Consider the following 13299-nt stretch of genomic DNA (forward strand, 5'->3'; position numbering starts at 1 on the left):
ATGTGTAGGTACTTCTTACCCAAATAATTTGACACTGCATGTCTAACAATATGGGAATTGTATCCAGAACTCTCTAACCCTTGACCATGGTGGTGATGATAATTCCCACTGATATCTCTGCCAAAATCAATTACAGTAATATCATTCCTTAACCAGAACGAGTAATAACCTAAAATTTTTCCAGCTATGTCAGGACTCATAGGCTATATTTGCGCAGCCTGCAAATACTGCAGTGGAACTTTCGTAGCACAATTAGATCAGCTATTCTACTACCATTTAATTTGGAAACACAATAAGTAATCAGATTATATTCCAAACATTATTTTAAGAGAATTATGATGCGAAAAGACCTCTGTGTGCCTACCCAAAAGGAAACAAACGCCCATATTCACAAACATTACTATGAGGTCTCACAGTGCGCGTGTACGCACAGGGTGACACACGAACCAATCACAGAGCACTATCCAACGCTGTGCGTTCGATTTGCTGCTTCACTTGAGCAAGTATCGTTTGTGAATACGGGCGTTAGACTGTGTTAAATTTAAAAAACTATATTAGTACAAATCTTATATTATGTGTTATTGAGTGAACTGGCTGCAGTTCTGTTTAGGCTATGTCGCTGTTAACAAAGCTCTATAAATTCAAAAACAAGCTAACTTGAATGCGTTTAGCTTACACTCGGCCGTGCTTAGAATAATATGCATCTGAGAATTGTTTTATTCAATTCAAAACTTTTGCGTCTCGCTCCCCTCTTGAAGATTTAAAAGGAATGGGAGTCAAATGAGGAACAAGATGTGTGTGCGTGGTGTGAAAAATATGATAAAAACTTTAATAAAAGTTATTAAGTTAATTAAAGTCATTTCAGCCAATTGTGGTTAAGCATACCTAAGGTATNATAGTACGGCAGTGTTTGCTTCGCGCTCGACTTGGCGGGGGCACTGCCGTGCCCCCAGATAAGTATGTAATCTGAATCGATGTCTATTAGTCATTGGGCTCAATCAGACCGATACTTAACTAGGTACTAGTAGTACCTTATCGAACAATTAGTTAGACTCCAATGTCTCCAATGTGTACATACTTCTTACCCAAATAATTTGACAGTGTATTTCTAACATGAGAATTGGATCCAGATCTCTTTAACCCTAGACCACGGTGGTGATGATAATAATTCCCACTGATATCTCTGCCAAAATCAATTACAGTAATATCATTCCTTAACCAGAACGAGTAATAACCTAAAATCTTTCCAGCTATGTCAGGCCTCATAGGCTATATTTGCGCAGCCTGCAAATACTGCAGTGGAACTTTCGCAGTAGAATCAGATCAGCCAATTCTACCACCATTTAATATTGAAGCACAATATTATGTAGGTAGGTATTCGAAACATTGGATGTGGAAGAATAATTTAAAAAGATGCCTAGAGTGCCTAAAATGATTTCTAGAACTTAATACGAGTAGGTGTGTTATAATAAATGGCGTACATAAAAATTTTACTCGTATAAAGTGGACCGCAAACAAAAAGAGTCGGTTAGAAAATCTTCTATATCTTTAAACGTACCTGACCTAGCTTTATCAAACAAAACATACTTGAAAATCTACGCATTTTTATTTATTTTAGTCTTTATTACAAAAACGTACTTTTATAAAGAGGGAAGCCTGTTATTGGATATACCTATACTATCAGTCTAAATAAATATTATAATCTAAATACATATTTCCAATGTATCGCTGTTGGTTTCTATAAAAAAAAATATTTAGTGAACTGGCTGCAGTTCTTTTTATTCTATGTCGCTGTTAACAAAGCTCTATAAATTCAAAAACAAGCTAACTTGAATGCGTTTAGCTTACACTCGGCCGTGCTTAGAATAATATGCATCTGAGAATTGTTTTATTCAATTCAAAACTTTTGCGTCTCGCTCCCCTCTTGAAGATTTCAAAGGAATGGGAGTCAAATGAGGAACAAGATGTGTGTGCGTGGTGTGAAAAATATGATAAAAACTTTAATAATAAGTTATTAAGTTAATTAAAGTCATTTCAGCCAATTGTGGTTAAGCATAAGGTATTTTTTATGTGACAAGAGGCAAACGAGCAGACGGTTTACCTGATGGTCAGTGATTACCACCGCCCATAGATACCTGCAGCCCCGTGAGAGTTACAGGTGCGTTGCTGGCCTTTAAAATATAAGGTGTATAATCCTCGCTAAAGAATGCCTAAGAGCACACTAAACAGCAGTTTAGTGTGCTCTTGTAAGCATTGTATACAGTCACTACTATAATAGTCACTTTCATCTTCAAAATGGAATATTTCAAAAATCTAATATCTGTCGAAAACACTATGAAAATCGCGAAACCAAGAAAAACATTTTCGTCCAAACCCAAAGAAAACCACCAAAAAGGATACGAACTAAAAATTCGTACATGCATTTGGCACGGGGATATAAGGCGGGAATCATCCGGGCTTAGTACAAGCGTTCTGCAGAAATACATTACTGACTGTACGGTACATTAGGCCGAGTGCAGATGCGCGGAAACGGGGGTTATCGCCGGGAAAGATATATTTGTCGAAGGTAAACGTAACTTTAAAGAATTCCAACCATAGTTTCAATACCTGACATGCCTCTTTTGTAACTTTTACTAGTTTTAAATGAATTCCACTCAGCCTTAAAGACAGCCTAGACAACACTCACGGACCTAGTGTAGGTTTATAGTCACAAAATATTAGAAATAAATTTACCTATCTACCAAACAAAGTAGTCACAAAATTTTAACTAATTACCTCAATTTATTGTTAAAATTAACATTAATTGAAAATAAAAATACCAAATATTTTTTTTTATTTTCTACTTTATTTTACATCTTAAGGTGTTAAAACAAGTACACAATTAACCCATTAGGTGGCAGCCCTAGTTGGGAACCGCTCTAACGTGATAAGGGTGGGCAAGATGCGGTTTTATTGGGGATTGACATAAATTGTTCTCATCAAGGAAAACACCTGTGCAATCCGAAACGTGTTGTTTCGGTTGTGAATGTTCCACACATCTGTCACTTTAAATTATGTGCAGGTGGACAGACACAACTTTTTATCCCATAAAATTGAATAAGAAAATTAATTAAAAAGTTATAAAATGAAACCAGTTTTGGTCTGCTATTTCCTAAATATCATTTATATTTTAGTCATAGCCTGTAACTTTATTATTACCAACAGCTAAATATTAAAGAAATAGCATACCATTCGATTTTCAAAAATTTTAAGGTCTGAATGTGTTGTGAGGTCTGAACGACCTTTTACGACTCTACCTATTATGTATTTATCTAAAAAAATAAGAAGTAATTTTTTGATCTCTCGTGTGCACGACCCCTTACTATAGCTGAGNTACAAACGTTATAGCTGAGTTAGCATTGCTCTGAATATTCTAATGGATATATGAAAGTTTCTGTATCCGGACTCCCGCATACCTATGCTGTATTGAACTAAACGTGTTTACGCGTTTGTAGACTTTGGTGGAATATAGCTTTAAATGCAGGTGAATATCGTATGTAAATATTGCTTTTCTCATAATACATCATACTACATTTTGTGCCCAGCGAGATTCGAACCCAATCTAGTTAATGTTGTTGATGTAGTCTAAAGCAGAATTGCACCACCTAACTTTAACGGTAACTAAGACGATAACCGGTGCTTTTTGTATGAAGTTTGACAGAGTTTTGACGTTTGTTAAAGTTAATGTAAGATGGTGCAATCCAGCCTAAATAGTAACGCCGTTGAAGGCAGTCTCTGTGATAAGAAAACGTCTGATTTTCTATTAAACTTAAATCACTCATCTTCTCCAAGCACATATGTTAGGACAACCTCGATAAAGTTTCCCGCAGAGACTGTCGATATTTTTTGTAGCACAATCTTACCTACCTTAACGTAAGATACACACAGTCTTTAGGTTAAAATACGGCCTGTACTTGTTTAAAGATCGGACAGCCTTAAAGACTCATCTATTACGACATAGACGTCACAGTGTTTAGCTTCATATGCCGTTCGTTCTTAGCTATAATGCCCACTTTTATATCGTTTCACTTTGCACTGAGACGCTATCCGCGCACTATCTGCCTGAAAAACGATTTCTTATCCCATTCCCGTACATTTCAGCCGTTCATGTGCTTTTAAATTAGCCCAATTTATATTCCAGAGGCAGAGCGAACATTCGCCGCGACTCTTTGCCCAGTTTTATTATTTACTTTGAGCGGGGCCACTGAATTCGGAATGACAATAAAAATGTTGGTTATTGTACTCACTTTTAAATGATTAAAGTTAGAATGTAAGAAGAACCTTAGATTTTCCAACAGGAACATTCACGCCCTATTTAATTTAATTACCTCTCCTCAGCCATTATAATTTCGTTAGTAGCCAATTTATAGGTCTTTATAAGACTACTTACCTTCCTTTTTTTATAGCTTGCAACTAGGCTTATGTTTAGTAAAAGCCACATTTAATATCCCACAATACATCAAATCAGGGCCAGAACAAGTATCATGAAGGTATCAAAACAATTATAGGTAACTTCAAAATATAAGAAACCAAAGTTCCCAAAATTCAAACAACTTACAACTTGCACTCCACAATTGTTTACAGAGCAAAAAGAACTCACCATAACTAAATGCTCAATAAAAATGGCGGTGTGGATTCATGTGAACGAGCAGCTGAGCAAAAACAAACGGAGAAACGAAATGTAAGCAGACAGGTAATCTCGTTCGCCTCTTGGTAATAGTACACCCAGGGCTGTTTAGTCCCTAGTCTACNATCCGAGCCGCGAGCTGTGGGTCTACTGTTCTTAAGGCCAAGTTTATTTGTAAGCGGAGTTTAGGGTGAAACTAAAGCGGACCTAGTCTACTAGACTAACTAACGTCATTATGTCTTAAATTAAATCTTTGAAGCAGCAGCTGAGCAATAACAAACGGAGAATCGAAATGTAAGCAGACTGGTAATATCGTTCGCCTCTAGGTAATAGCACACCCAGAGCTGTTTAGACCCGTGCAAGCCGCGAGCTGTGGGTCTACTGTCCTTAAGGCCAAGTTTATTTGTAGGCGGACCTAGTCTACTAGACCAACTAACATTTGTCTACTAAATCTTTGCAGCCACAGCTGAGCAAAAAGAAAGAAAGCAGACAGGTAATCTCGTTCGCCTCTTGGTAATAGTACACCCTGGGCTGTTTAGTCCCGTCCGAGCCGCGGGCTTGGTCTATTGTTTTTAAGGCCAAGTTTATTTGTAAGCGGAGCTTAGTGCGGAACTCTAGCGGACTTGACCAATACGACGATTTGTCTTAATTTGTAAATAAACGGTCTTGTTTTTTATCAAACTTGTTTCTTAATTTTTTGACAGGGGCTATAACCACTAAATTAAGGATTGAGCGGGAGCACAGCAGAAGCGTAAAAATCTGTTATTTAGAAAAAACATAAAATACTTATGACTCACAATTTTCAACCAATTTTAGGTTAGGATAGGTAGTGAAAAATGCTGTTTTACTTTTAACAATGCATTTTAGTCTGACTAAGTATAAGCTGGCTTAAATACTGCGGGCATAGGCGTAAACTGTCCCTTAAAACATCTCCAGTGAAATAGATGCTAAGAAATCAAGATAACAAGACGACTGAGATTTTTCTTTCTTCGTACATTTTAAAGTGTACGATTGAACACTTTAAAATACTAGATAACTACTAGCTACTAGATAACATTCAGATATCAGATAACTATCTAAAGCTTTATTGGAAACCACTGAAATTAAACATAATATTAGTATTAGTGTAGATTTCAAACCAAAACATTAGTTCCAATATGGTGTTACAAAAGAAGTGTAGATTCATCTGGGTCCTCACAAAAGTAAAGTCGACGAAGAAAATTACTCATGAAAGTCCCAAAATGGAAACGCACGTAATGACGTCATCAAGTTCTTGCATATAAAATCTACCCAGTTCTGGCGCCTTCAACCACTGTGGCCAAAGTTAGAATAATACATATTCTATTATAGCGAATGAATATAACCTCGAGATGCAGTAAGTTTAAGCAGAACTACGAGATTATTGGCCACACCAAGGAAACTCGCGATAAGTGGGTCAAACGTGTTTTCAATCTATCAATCTATCATCTTCTTTATCATCTAATCTTATGCTACAAAAGGTAAAATTATAGTACATTGTTGAATANAAAAACATTGAATCCGCTTGGATCCGGCTCGAAGATTGTAAACCACCAGCTTTTGCACGGAGTACTTTTCAACTGACACAGACGTCAAACCAAGTTTTAATGAAAATCAAACCTAAGAGAAAAACCTCTACGGAGGTTTTATGCATCGGCAACAACATACTTGTAAATAACTATTTAGTTTCATTGAAATTGCTGTCATATCAGCGCTCTACAAATCTTTTCAATCGACAAATTAATTTAGTTTTCATGCAGCAAACTTTCGCGTAGAGCATTGTCGCGTAAATCCAGTGAATCGTATGCCTTACGTTGGAAATGAGAGAGGCATTCCCGGGGAAGTGCGTTGCAGCGGTGGGTAAGACGAATTTGATGGTCTCTATTACGCCACAACGACATAGTTTGGTGTAATTTGTCGAATTGGAACAGTTTCGCATTCCATTTGTATGTAGAGGGACGTGTAGGTACGAGTAACTCGTATTGCGAAGGTACGCTTTAGATTACATAGCTAATTAACGTTGTAATGTTTGATTTATGTATTCGTATGTATCTTATGAATTAAGGTAGGTATAATTATTGCTAATATCTTGTAAGTAGGTCATATTAATAAAAAAACAGTCATTGCATAATGTTTGACGATTTTACGTTTTATGTAGGTCTAAGGCTGGGCTGCACCATCTTACTTTAACTTTGATAACGTCAAAAATTCGTCAAATACCATACAAAAACGCCGGTTCACGTTATAGTTACGGTCAAAAGGTGCAGCTCAGCCTAAGTTAGTTGATTGATCTTCACTGTAATTATAATAATTCATTACGTTACATGTTAAACAATAAATAAAATTCTAACAAGTAATCGGCAACTTCTAGAAATTATGAATAAGAAGAAATTTTCTTTTGTAAACCCAATTAAGACTGATTTTTTTCATACACGTTCTTGATGAATTTTCCTTAACAAATTCAAAAAGTCCCAATAACAAATTCTAAATTATGTATAGGAACTTCAATCCCAATCTGCTACTTTAGATTACATTTCCAATTGGAGATTACTTGGCAACCTTGGAGTTTCCTTTACGTGTATAGAAAACAAATCAAAGTTCCAAATCGCAATGGCTGGTGGCAGTACGTAACAAATGCTCGAAGTTACGCGGCGAGAGCGACACCGTTTCGTTTCAAGTGTAACTCGAGTTTGTGCTTTGTTTAGCGATCCAGATTGAACTAGGTTTTGGATTCTAGTTCACTTGCCTGGTTTTTTAATTGGGATTGAATTTCGAACAGGTTTTCGATTGTTTTTTCGACTATTATTGATGAAACTACGCTGGTGTACGGCGTATACTAATACGTACCTACACATCTTTTACCTTTTCTCAGATTTACAAAATTAAATGTCTCTGTAATTCGGTGGTCAGAGCTATCGAGTGGCAAGTGCTATTTCATGGATTCAAGTCCCACCTGAAGCATTTTTATATGTTTGATATTACTTAATTTATTACATTTCACATTTTAAATCTAAGAATCATTAATTATTTAATATTCAATTCTGAAACTTAAAATTAAAATGGAACTGAAAAAAAGCCTTTTTATTGCGCTATGAACATTAATTAATTTCTGTTTAATTCGTCAAAGAGTGTTTCTGAACTGCTACATTCACTGTTACAATCGTTCAGTTCGAATATTTTATTGTGTTAATTTTACTTAATCCACCTGCATTAATAATGCCGAAAANGGCGATATAACTGGGTTTTTATTTAATTACGAAAAAACTACATGCTATATTTCCCAAACTGGCACACTGCCTAATTATATCTAACATTACCTTTCAACTAAAAAATATTTCACCAAGTTATCTCTAATAGCGACGAAGCAGGATTTTTTTTAACTTCAAATGCGATTTCCCAAAAATCACCATTTTCGACTTAACTCCGTTTTCACTGGGGGTACAGAATTTACGAGTACAATGATTTCGGTTTTAAGGTTAGTAGAACAGTCTGTGATCGGCAATTTTGCGGTTATTTACTAATATTATAAATGGAACTAAATTGAATACATTATCTAAGTCAGAAATTAACCTACTTTTTTTTTTTTTTTTATCCACAACGAGGAAGCTCTTGGCCTGTATCTCACCTGATGGTAAGTGATGATCAGGCCGAAGGTGGAAGCGAGCTTCACCCGGAATCCTCAACCACGGAGGAACTGGCTATCTTACCTATAACTGCCGGAACACAACAATGCTGTTAACATTGTTGTTATGGCGACAGACTTAGACTTATCTAATAATAAATAATAACTATAACACAAATAACTCGCAGGTAGCCCTTAAGCGCCTTCATAATCTATGGAATATGTTCTTCAATATGTTTTACTCTCTTCGCAATCAGTACAAACATTTGATAAGAAAACTCGCAAATTTTATACGTCATCACATACGTCATCGTTCTTTTGTTTTTGCCCTAGCGCGAATTAGGCCCGATTCAACCAAACTTTTATCCGAGTATAACTCCTGATAACTATAACTGGCACATTGACAGTTCCAGTATGGGAAATACATAATGTCAAAACTGATGATTTATTCTGAGATCAATATTTACTTTTGTTTGGTCGAATCTTTAATTAGTGGACTTTCTAGTGGTTAAAATGTTGTGGTTACAATGTTTTTTTTTCTTTCAAACACTTATCAGAGATCTATGCCTTTTTAACTGACAAATAACTTCCTAAAACCTACTAACAACACATTACATAATAGTTACTGCCATCTAACACAAATTAACTGCTTGCAAATCGTAGTTTGCAGTATGTTTGTCCAATAACATCGCAATAACTAAACTTCCTGCAACTGTAATATTCATAGAGTTTCTGTATTTCCATTAGAAAATGGAAATGTGAATAATTCCACCCAGTTCCAACTAGTTTCAACTAGTACTACTAGTACTTACCACACGTCGACGTTTGGGACTAGTCTTGATCACACTTGCCGTATGAACTACCTAAGTGACTTGGTTTTCACATAAGTTAGTAAGACTTCAAAGTTTCTAAAAATCTACGTAAAAATATCGTCTGTCTCTATTTGTTTGCCAATTGATAACTTTTCACGACAAATTAAGAATTTTGATGAGAAAATTTCCATTTCGAATGAACATAACAAAATTAGAAAACTGTGGCTAACTTTATGCAAGTAATCTAATTAACCTGCTAACCTAGAGGTTAATTAGGATTAGAATTTTACGATTCAGATAACGACAGTATCTCGTCTCATCCCATAGAAAATAAGTCAAACCCACAAGCAAAGAAAAACGTCCCGCACTACGAATATGAGGTCGCGGGAACTCTAAAAGGTAGTTTATTTTTATTTATCGTCGCCGTGATCAATCGTCGGTGCCGAACGTGTGCTCGACGTAAAGAAACGTCAATAAGTGACTCGAAATTTATCTCTTCCGTTCGGAAATTGAAATTTCGACCCCCGCCCTGAGATCCTAGTCCAATTTCGAGGTCATCTTTGCCGCAAATAGATTTCGGGGTGAACAAGACAGAAACTAAATTTGTCCTGAGGCCATAGACAAGGGGCAGGTCGACAAACACTAAAGCAGTGATGACGAATTGTCCTAATTTGTTGAATACTCCGCTAAAAATACGGCGCTATTTAAATAGAAATTAAGAAAGTTACGAGCATTTCTGAATTTTAAATGTAATATTGGCTCATAGAAAAAAAATATAGAATTTTCTTTTTTAAACCGTTTCTATTTACTTTCATGAAATCATCCCACTGGTACAAACATAGCTGTATTCACTTTTATTACCGCCGCACTTCATAAAAATGAGCATAATAGGAGCCTTATCTTGCAAAAAGTTTTTCCAGAGATGTCGATTACCCTAAAACAAACACCCTTCAGTCGTGAACGAGTACTTTTTGCTGTGCAGCATTTGCATTTTTTAAAGCAACAATAGTCACAAAAGTACTAGTGGCGTACCTACTCAAGGACCTATAGTTCATAATGAAAACATTTAAGACCATAATATCATTCAAAGTCAACGCCTTACCAGCTTCTGTATCCACTGGTAAAGTGTGAAATATATTCACGACCGCAGCGGATCTTAAAGGCACGGTCACGCATTACCATAACTAAAGGGCAGTACAAAAATCTACGGAGTTTCCATTATAAAGAGTGGGGCCGAATTGTATTAAACGAGGGACTGGGTTGGAGAATCGAACTAGGTTTTCATGTGACTTTGTCTGAAACTTTGGCTTGAAAATATTTATGATTCTACTAGATTTAATAGAAAATTATTATAGCTAAGTATGTTTAAAAAATAAATGAAACATTAATTACAGATTTATTTTACCTGCAAAATGTTAAATTTTTTGTCAACAAAATTACACAAACTAAAAATAGCCACAGGTCACTAGTGGTAAGCTGAAAAACAAGCCTCGGATTTTAACAAAATAAAAACAAAAACAGCCTTTTAATGTGTCGCAATAAGCAAATGTTCCATCCATTTGCAGCCAGCCGTCCCGGTAAAGCTATCAGAGTTGATATACGCAAATTAGTTGATGCAGCGCGTAACAACCAAAGAAACGAGGCTAAATTAATGGCTAAATGGAATGTTTTAACGCGATGTAGTAACGGTGGAAATTTAACGGTTTAAATATAAAATATGTATTTTAATAGCAAACATTCTTGCTCTTGATTTATCTGAAGGTTTCAAATGAGATCTAGATAATTATAAAGCAAACTTACCCCGAAATTGCCTATTTACTGGTTTCTTTTAATTGGTTTCCTTTTTATTCTTTTACTCTTTAAATAAAGTAATATAGTCAAGGAATGCCCTGTTTTATTATTGTGATTATTATCATAAAGTAAATAGTACCAGATTTTTTTCTAGCACTGCAATAAATGGTAGATAAAAATCATACTCTACGCGAAGGAAATTCTAAATAAATTATAATATTATATGAATCAGCTTTGAAATGCAAAGCTCATTTTTTATTAAATTTTCACTAAAATGTCACTCGTTTCATAAATATAAAAACAAATCCGTACTGAATTTTACTAACAGATTGATTTGAAATTCAAATTGAATCCTCTATGCAGTACAACATGCATGATTGAACAAGCTTTTGGGTAGCGATATTGCTACGTGAATTTGTATGACTTTGACATTAAAAAGTAACATTTTAAAATTGTCATTTTTTATCGTACCGGAAAGCGCAGCGCAGGATGTCCACCCACAAGGTGGACCGCTGACTTTATAAAGGTAACAGGAAGGCGCTGGATGCAGGCTGCTACCAACCAATCATTATGGAAATAATTAGGGGAGGCCTATGTTCGGCAGTGGACGCCCTGACATCCGGACGGCTGAAATGATGATTTTGCTATAAAATATGGGGAAAAGTAAAAAACATATTTTATTTTACCCATATCCCATAAAAACGGAAGGTCAGTACATCAGCACCCATACATGAATAAATACATTGCCCCGGGCTCACTTTGTGCCTACACAAAGAGTCGGTGGCGACCTCTATAAATCTTATATTCGATCCTGGAGGTCAACCGATCTCGAGTCGAGGCGATAATCAGGATCGGGCTATAAATTGTTTATTGGGAACGAGGGGCAAATTGTAATGTGAGTTGTATAATTTGGGTCCTTGCTTCCGACGTAAAAGGGACAAGTGCAGCAGGTCCGAGTGTCAATTGCCATTTTTACTGCCAAACGACCATGCTTAAAGTTGTAAGGTCCAATAGGTGGGTGGTCTAATTCGGTAGCAAAGGAAGCTTCCGACGTAAAAGGAACAAGTGCGGCAGATCCAAGTATCAATTGACGTTTTACTATCAAACGCCCTAGTTAAAGTTTGGGGTCCAAAATTAAAGTTTTATTATACATTGGGCCAAGATATCTTTAAAATACTTTGTATATTTGCTTACTTCTTTCCTTATTAGATTATGTGCCATGAATTTAATTTTCAACCGACCTCATAATTCCATAGTGGTGCTTGCTATACTTCAAGATCATTACGAGATTTATAGTTTAATCTTTAAGTATTATCATATTGTGCAGATGACAACACTAAGGGCTCATTCTTATTAGCAAATTATCATCATCATGCAAAATAGCAACTAATATGACTACACATAAATGCAGTCGTTTCAATGTAGGTATAGTAACCCTACTGTTCTTGTGTACAATAATTCCAATAGCGTCAAAGCGAAATTGTAGTTTCGTTGACTATTCAATAGAACGCTGAATTATTGAATCTCTGTCAGGTAGATGAAATTTGAATTATGGAATTAGGTCAGAGACTGAAGACACGGCCATAGTAAATGGTGATAGAGAATAAAACAGTGTGATTTGTGTATTATTAATATTAATTGAACTACTCTTTGTTGAGGTTACTTATTATTGTAAAAATAATGCAAACGGCATGATTAAATACTTTATGTCGTTGTTTTATTTTTGTTCCAGATAAATTATTACGTACTTAAGTATCATGCTTTCCTTAATTTATCACTTATTGAGAAAACTGTGCCCGCTTCTTAGTGACGTTAAGTATTATGGGTTTTTTCATTAAGTCAATCAATTTCGTCAAAACATCAGTTCAAAATCTTAAAGCTATATTTTTACTTTCTATAAATAGGACTTAACCAAGGATTTGAGCGATTAAATCCGCTCGCTCAGCTTGAAAAATAAGAATGGAGCTTTATGGAGCTTTTTCTAGCGATCATTTGCGTATCGCATTCAATTCTCGATTCCGTTTACCAGAATTTCTTTGTAATGCGCTGTTCCAGCAATGGCGTATCGATTGCAAATTGAGCAAAAAATATATTATGAGTATTTACAAGTATAAGAGGAAATAATATTTAGATTAGATATAAGGGTACGGGTATTAGAAGGTAGCAGGAAAGCGCTGGATGCAAGCCGCTTCCAACCGGGTAACATGGAAAGCATTGGGGAAGGCCTATGTTCAGCAGTGGACGTCCTATGGCTGAGATGATGATGATGATTATGTATTAGAAGTAGTTGAAAGTCATATATCATAGCCAATTTCTCGCGGTTGAGGATGACGTTGTAATGAATGAAGTTTGCTTCTACTTTCAGTTTTATCTTCAAAATAACGATCCAT

Source organism: Ostrinia furnacalis, unplaced genomic scaffold, assembly GCF_004193835.3.
Source record: "Ostrinia furnacalis isolate ACB-3 unplaced genomic scaffold, ASM419383v2 OfSCF0860, whole genome shotgun sequence".
Lineage (NCBI taxonomy): Eukaryota > Metazoa > Arthropoda > Insecta > Lepidoptera > Crambidae > Ostrinia > Ostrinia furnacalis.